This window comes from Schistocerca gregaria, chromosome 5 (genome assembly GCF_023897955.1).
Source record: "Schistocerca gregaria isolate iqSchGreg1 chromosome 5, iqSchGreg1.2, whole genome shotgun sequence".
NCBI classification, from domain to species: domain Eukaryota; kingdom Metazoa; phylum Arthropoda; class Insecta; order Orthoptera; family Acrididae; genus Schistocerca; species Schistocerca gregaria.
In genome coordinates this window covers 166,010,375-166,019,418 of record NC_064924.1, presented here as the reverse complement: position 1 = coordinate 166,019,418, position 9,044 = coordinate 166,010,375, and positions in this window count along the sequence as shown.

The following is a 9,044-nucleotide window of genomic DNA, read 5'->3' as shown; positions in this document are numbered from 1 at the left end:
AGTTCGTTTGAGCTACGGCCCTCAGCTGTCGACAGAGAAGTAATTTATCGGTTGCGAGTCGGTTGTCACTGCTACGTCACATGATCGGAATGTTGGGAGTTGCACGTCACAAGAACAAGAGACAATTCTGTACTGTAAAGAAAGTATGGCTGCACACTGGTCAAAATAAATGAAAACTAAGGCTGGTCAGTTCCGTGAACAGGCAGCAGGCATTTATAAACAAGTGATATACAATACACAACAATGGAATTTAAACAATACTTAAAGAAATTACCAATCTAGCAAATGCAATCTACTGAATTCAAAGCAAATTTTTACTGCCACTACTAAAGATCGTCACAAATTACTTAATTTTCTCTGAATATCTCGTTTCTTTCGCTCAATGGAAATTTTATTGGATGGTGTTTGATGCCATGTAACAAATAAAAAGCACAAGACTAGCTACAATTCTTTATGAATATATCCACAATGCGTATCTTATATAAATTTTTATTCCTTTGAGTTCTTTTTTCCTTTTTTTTTTTTTTTAATTCGCGTCCCTGTTCGGGCGCCAATTATAACGATATGTTTACGTAATGTGTATACATAAACATACAGTTATAAATGTCCCCGTTCGAGTCGCTAATTGTAACAATATGTTTACTTTTGTGCTGTAACATATAGCTATAATCACCAGTGGAAATACATTTGCGAACGCTGACCGTGTGCGGCTGTTTCTTGTTGGATCGTCTGATCAGTCGAAAGTTGCATTGGAGAGGAGAGTAAATGCCTATTCAAAATATAATTATTTTTGGGTACCTCAACATGAATTTCCTAAGGGACCGTAGTTTATTATGCATTTACCAGTAGACTATGGCGCGGAGAAAATATTTCGCCGCATGCAACTTCCGTCCGATTTCGACGAAAGAATTCGTCACTGTGAACTCTCTATTTGGCACAAACATAAAGAAAATTAAATAACTCCATGAAGGAGTGAGACATAGATTCTATACTAAATAAATAGTCCAAACACCAGTTCCATTTAACTCTGAATTTATGGCAATTAATAGATGAACTTACAGTGCAATGAAGGATTTAACATGGATGCCGTTTTGACTGGCACCTCCCTTCTCGTAATCAAAATAATTCCTTTGACGTTTTCACATACACATCGCACAATAAACCTACTGCTATGCAGTATTGCACTTTTACTTGACACTAAAATAATATTATTTTTAACGATAATAGTACGGCGGCAAGACAAATGCGTCCGACACAAGCTACAAGAGACAAGAGAAAAATTTGTAACTGAGTAACTGGTCATCGAGAATATCTCGTACATCAAAAGAATGTGTAAAAGTGTTCTCCTTCTGTCCATTTTTCGCGCCGCGGTTCTCAAAGTCAGTAACTCAGTGCACCTCTGATGCCGCTTCGACAATAAACACGTTACATCACAGGTCGTTCACCTTTTACATTCTCACAACATTATTTGCTAATTGTAGCTGTTGCTCGATTAGTGAATGATTTAAAATGATAAGGCAATCACATAATGTTACAATCCTGACCAAGGTGATCTATATAAGCATCCGATTACCATTTTTGACCGTTCTTTGATACTCAATTTCACCCAGATTAATTCACATTCGGAATCCGTGATAACCTCGCTACATTTTATCGAATTTTGTATCCTTACGATAAACATTCCAGCCTGAACTCAGAATTTCGTTGTCATTGAGGTGTGGCTTCAACCAGCTTTCTGTTTCCAATACTATCTGTGCATTACAACCTTTAGTAAGGGTTACTAATGCTGGGACCTTTCCCTGGATGCTCCTACAGTTTACTAAAATCATATTAATATTTTCTACTCCTCATCTGCGGGACCAAGATTCTCTGAGGTTCCTGTGGCTGATATAACAGGCAAATGTGCACGCAACACGTACTCAGCTACCCTAGTAGCCGCTTCCTGCGTGTAGTGCACGCCTGACCTATTAAGGGGAACCTGCATCCGATAGCGGATGTCGAGAAATTCGCATCCTATACCGTCGCAGAGCCCTCTGAGCCCCTGGTTTAGACCTTCCCCTCTGCTCCAAACCAGAGGACAGAGATCAACCCTGGGTACGATGCTACAAATAGCTCAGCCTGCACCCCGCGTGCGTTGTTAGTTGCCTTCACCAAATCAGCCAGCCGCCGAAAGGAGCCGAGGATGGCCTCAGAACATGATTATTAAAAATCCTTATCAGCTCATTGAATCTGCATTGTCGTAGCTGTTCAACGCACTGAGCTGGTGGAGAATAAATTTACTTTTCGAGCGAATGAAAAAACTCTCATGTACTCAATGTGAGGGTAGGTTAGTACCCTAGTTTTCGATATTCTATGGTCAAAGTGGGCGCAACTTGGAGTGAGCAACATCTAGACTCAACATTTATTGCGCCTAATGCGCAATGGTACTTTACCATCTGGCATGTACAATGGCATTGTCTCCGTGCTGGATCTGAAACGCTAATTCCCTACTCAGGCCTTGACTGAAATCACTCAGTCGCAACTTTTCTGCGTTCCGTAGAACATTAATCTTTCCCTAGTCGAAATAATCGCCATAAACACTCGCTATGGGGTGGAACGATGTGCATAATTCTTTTTGTTAGCAATTTAAGGAGTATCTCATAGTATATCGTCTAGTCGTTATGGATCAAGCTCATGTAAGGTCCGTCAAATCCGGATGCCTTACAACATTCATGGATAAAATTAGTTTCTACAGGATAAGCATCATGACTTTGAACTACATGATATACAGGTTGTTACAAAAAGGTACGGCCAAACTTTGAGGAAACATTCCTCACACACAAACAAAGGAAATATATTATGTGGACATGTGTCCGGAAACACTTACTTTCCATGTTAAGCTCATTTTATTACTTCTCTTCAAATCACATTAATCATGGAATGGAAACACACAGCAACAGAACGTACCAGCGTGACTTCAAACACTTTGTTTCAGGAAATGTTCAAAATGTCCTCCGTTAGCGAGGCTACATGCATCCACCCTCCTTCGCATGGAATCCCTGATGCGCTGATGCAGCCCTGGAGAATGGCTTATTGTATCACAGCCGTCCACAATACGAGCACGAAGAGTCTCTACATTTGGTACAAGGGGTTGCGTAGACAAAAGCTTTCAAATGCCCCCATAAATGAAAGTCAAGAGGGTTGAGGTCAGGAGAGCGTGGAGGCTATCGAATTGGTCCGACTCTACCAATCCATCGGTCACCGAATCTGTTGTTGAGAAGCGTACGAACACTTCGACTGAAATGTGCAGGAGCTCCATCGTGCATGAACCACATGTTGTGTAGCCGGCCGCGGTGGTCTAGTGGTTCAGGCGCTCAGTCCGGAACCGCGCGACTGCTACGGTCGCAGGTTCGAATCCTGCCTCGGGCATGGATGTGTGTGATGTCCTTAGGTTAGTTAGGTTTAATTAGTTCTAAGTTCTAGGGGACTGATGACCACAGTCCCATAGTGCTCAGAGCCATTTGAACCACATGTTGTGTCGTACTTGTAAAGGCACATGTTCTAGCAGCACAGGTAGAGTATCCCGTATGAAATCACGATAACGTGCTCCATTGAGCGTAGGTGGAAGAATATGGGGCCCAATCAAGACATCACCAACAATGCCTGCCCAAACGTTCACAGAAAGTATGTGTTGACGACGTGATAGCACAATTGCGTGCGGATTCTCGTCAGCCCACACATGTTGATTGTGAAAATTCACAGTTTGATCACGTCGGAATGAAGTCTCATCCGTAAAGAGAACATTTGCACTGAAATGAGGATTGACACATTGTTGGAGGAACCATTCGCAGAAGTGTACCCTTGGAGGCCAATCAGCTGCTGATAGTGCCTGCACACGCTGTACATGGTACGGAAACAACTGGTTCTCCCGTAGCACTCTCCATACAGTGACGTGGTCAACGTTACCTTGTGCACCAGCAACTTCTCTGACGCTGACATTAGGGTTATCGTCAGCTGCACGAAGAATTGCCTCGTCCATTGCAGGTGTCCTCGTCGTTCTACGTCTTCCCCAGTCGCGAGTCATAGGCTGGAATGTTCCGTGCTCCCGATCAATTGCTTCGAACGTCTTCCTGTCGGGACACCTTCGTTCTGGAAATCTGTCTCGATACAAACGTACCGCACCACGGCTATTGCCTCGTGCTAATCCATACATCAAATGGGCATCTGCCAACCCCGGATTTGTAAACATTGCACTGACTGCAAAACCAAGTTCGTGATGAACACTAACCTGTTGATGTTACGTAATGATGTGCTTGAGCAATGAGTCGCATGTCAACACAAGCACCGAAGTCAACACTACCTTGCTACAATAGGGCCAACTGGTGGTGAATCGAGGAAGTACAGTACATACTGACGAAACTAAAATGAGCTGCCGGCCGGGATGGCCGAGCGGTCCTAGGCGCTAGAGTCTGGAACCACGCGACCGTTAAGGTGGCAGGTTCCAATCCTGCCTCGGGCATGGATGTGTGTGATGTCCTTAGGTTAGTTAGGTTTAAGTAGTTCTAAGTTCTATGGGACTATGACCTTAGAAGTTAAGTCCCATAGTACTCAGAGCCATTTGAACCAAAATGAGCTCTAACATGGAAATTAAACGTTTCCGGACACATGTCCACATAACATCTATTCTTTATTTGTGTGTGAGGAATGTTTCCTGAAAGTTTGGCCGTACCTTTTTGTAACACCCTGTATATTTCTTGTGAACTAGGACTTACCAACGAGACTGATGCATATTTGCTCATTAATATGCTTTGCCATGTGCTGAAAGGTAATTTATCAGCTCTCAAACGATTTTCAGTCCAAAAGATATCAGATACGTTTTCTCACTTCGGCAAAGAGTTTGTTACCTAATATGTGACCATCTGAAATAGAAAAGATATAGAAATTCATTTCTTTTAGGATTAGCTTCATAGAGAGGTAGTACTGCTCAGCGTTTTGTAACAAAGTACGGCATACCTTACAGAGTGATTGGTAGAAATGTTTAATTTCCAAAATATCGTTCTAGACCACTAAAGAACATTTACCTGTATTAGCCATCATCACACCAGGAGAAAAACGTCTATTACATTTCGCTAATCTCCTGATGCCCGTTTCGTCGGCACCTGAAAATTAAATAATTGATGAATTAGTATCTACAAATAAAGCACAGTGGCTGGCTGCAGTCAATTATCTGATAGAAAATGGCACTCCCTTGTTAATGTCGCGTTTCTCCCAATTTTTCCTGATTTCAGTCAACTAGAGGGCACTCTAAAGGCCTTAACTGACATCTTTACCAACAAATCTGCAGAAATATCATATTTTCATCTTACAAATACTACGCAGACACTTTTCCACAGATCTGAAATGTAAGAAAGTGAACGAATTAATTTCTGGTCAATGAACTATACCCATGGCTTCTCCTTGTTATCTCAGTGTCACAAACTATAACGTACTTACGAGCCCGGTTTATTTGCACACTTGCTTCAGTAGTGCAGCATGGTACGAAATATCTTGTAGAGCTTTATCTGATTTTTTGATCGGTTATTCACACTTATCAATTTATTTTCCAATTCTACCAACTCCTTCCGTTTATTTCGCCCTCCAGTAACACATTCATGAATATTATCAGTTTTTACAATATGAGCGTCAGGACTTATAACTATATAATAGTTATTTCTTGTGAATTATTACTTACCTACGAGTCTCCTACATTGTCGAGCACTAATATGCTTTGCCATGTTCTGAACACTATTTCATCAGCTCTACATCTATTTTTTGTTGAAAAGATAGCAGAAAAGTTATCAAACATCGGCAAAGAGCTCTTGCTAAGATATGACTATCTGAAACATAAAAGATTAAAAAAATTCATTTTTTTTAGGATGAACTTCATACAGAGGTAGAAATGCACAGCGTTTTGCAACAAAGTACGCCATACATCCAGAGTGACTGGTTGCCATGTTTAATTTCCTAAACAGCGCTCTAGAACCATTTAAGGACATGTAAATGCATTATCCATCACCAGACCAGGAGAAAAACATGTCTTGCATTTCGCTCATCTCATGGTGCCAGTTTCGCCGGCACCTGAAAATTAAATAAATGATCAGTTATTACCTACAGGTTAAGCATTTAGGCTTGTTTCAGTCAGCTATCTGATGGAAAACGAGATTCACTTCGTTAAAGTCGCGTTTCTCATACTTTTCACGATTGCAGTCAGCTACGGGGCCATAACACGTCGTATTTGACATCTTAACCAACAAATTTGCAGGAATATCCAATTTCCCTGTTGCAAACACTATGCAGACACTTTTGCACAGTTCTGTAACATACTTCTGGTCGATGAACTATACCAAGGTCCTCTCCTTGATATCTTAGAGCATGACTTACCTACGGTTCCGTTATAGTTACACATATGCCTCGATAGCGCTCCATGGATCGAAGTATCTTGACGAGCATTAGTTGACTTTTTTAACCCCTTATTAACACGTTTTAATTTATTATCTCCACCTTAAATATATAATCCAAACATTTTGTCACTCCTGGAACACAATCATAGACAGAGAGAGTTTTTACAGAATGAGTGCCACGACAATCAACTACATGGTAGTTATTTCTTGTGAACTGGGACTTAAATATGAAACTCCAACATATTCGTTCATTGATATGCTTTCCCATGTACTGAGGGTATTTTATCAGTTCTCAACCGATTTTCAGTCAAAAAGACAGCACAAAAGTTTTGTTACTTCTGAAAAAGGCTTGTTGCTTGGTATGTGACCATCTGAAATACAAAAGAGGAATAACTTGCGTTTTTTAGGATGAGGAAAACAGTGAGGCACTACTGAACAACATTTTATAACAAAGTACGGCATACCTTCCAAACTGATTGGTTTCCATGCTTAATTTTTTAAAAAAAGCTTCCAAGAACCACTTACGAACATTTAGCTATATTATCCATCATCACACCAGCAGGAAAGTGTGTTTTAGAATCCGCCAATGATTTGATGCCCTTTTCGACCGGACCTGAAAATTAAATAATTGTTCAACTAGTATTTACAGGTTGAGGGCAGCGGCTGCTTTCAGTCAATGATCTGATAGAAAATGGGACTCCCTTGGTTAATGTCGCGTTTCTCCCATTTTTGCACGATTTCAGTCAGCTAGAGGACACTATACAGGCCCAAACTGATATCTTTACCAATAAATCTTCAGTAATATCAAATCTTCATGTTGCAAATACTTTGCAGACACTTGTGCACAATTCTGAAACATAAGAAAGTCATCAAATTAACTACTGGTCGATGGACTATTCCCGCAGCTTGTCTTGTTATCTCAATGTCACCACATATACCGTACCTACGAGTCCAGATTATTTTCACATTTTCCTCGATAGTGCAACATGGTACGAAGTATCTTGAACATCTTTAGATGACTTTTTGACGGCATATTAACAAGTTTCTGCCTATTATCTCATCGCTCCATCTCCAACCCGTTCATGTGTCTCCTCTGGAATACAGTAATGGATAAGGACATTTTGTCACCACGAGTGTTATGAGTTTGAACTACATGACAGTTATTTCTGCTCCACTAGGACTTACCTCTGAAACTCATTTACACTGAGGCATTGAAACTCTTTGTTAAGTGCTGAATCGTATTTTATCAGCAATAACCAATTTTTAGCCAGAAACTTAGCACACATGTTTTCTCACTTCGGCAAACAGCCTATTGTGTGATATGTGACCATCTGAAATACAAAAGACGAATAAATTGCTTTTTTTAGGATGAGCAAAAGAGTGAGACACTACTGAACAACGTTTTATAACAAAGAACGGCAAACCTTCCAAACTGTTTGGTTTCCATGTTTAATTTTAAAAGCAACGTTCAAGAACCACTTAAGAACTTTTAGCTGTATTATCCATTATCACACCAGGAGAAAAGTGTGTATTGCAATCCGCTAATTTTCTGATGCCCTTTTCCACCGCAACTGAAAATTAAATAATTATTCAATTAGTATCTACAGGTTTAGGGCAGCGGCTGCGTTCAGTCACTTATTTGATAGATATTGAGACTCCCTCGGTTCATGTCGCTTTTCTCCCATTTTTGAACGATTTCAGTCAGCTAGAGGACACTTAACAGGCCCAACCCGTTCATGTGTCTATCCTGGAATACAGTGATGGATAAGGACAATTTGCAGCACGAGTGTTACGAGTTTCAACTACATGACAGTTATTTCTGCTCCACTAGGACTTACCTCTGAAACTCATTTACTTTCAGGCATTGATACTCTTTGTTAAGTGCTGAATTGTATTTTATAAGCTCCAAATCGGTTTTCAGCCAGAAACTCAAAACAAATGTTTTCTCACTTCGGCAAAGAGTCTGTTGTGAGATATGTGACCATCTGAAATACAAAAGATGAATAAATTGCTTTTTTTAGGATGAGCAAAATTGTGAAGCGCTACTGCACAACGTTTTAAAACAAAGTACGGCATACCTTCCGAACTGATTGGTTCCCATGTCTTTAAAAATAGCATTGTAGAACCACTTAAGAACATTTAGCTGTGTTACCTATCATCAGACGAGGAGAAAAGTGTGTATTGCAATCCGCTAATCTTCTGCTGCCCTTTTCGGCCGCACCTGAAAAGTAAATAATTACTCAATTAGTATCTAGAGGTTGAGCGCAGCGGCTGCTTTCAGTCACTTATCTGATAGAAAGTCAGACTCCCTTGGCTCATGTCGGGTTTCTCCCATTTTTGCACGATTTCAGTCAGCTAGAGGACACAATACAGGCCCAAACTGATATTTTTACCAATAAATCTTCAGTAATCTCAAATCTTCGTGTTGCAAATACCTCGCAGACACTTTTGAACGAGTCTGAAACATAAGAATGTCATAATTAACTACTGGTCGAATGATTATTCCAGTAGCTTCTCTTGATATCTCAATGTTACCACATATACTTTACTTACGAGTCCAGATTATTTACACATTTTCGTCGATAGAGCAGTATGATGCGAAGTATGTTGAAGATCTTTAGGTGA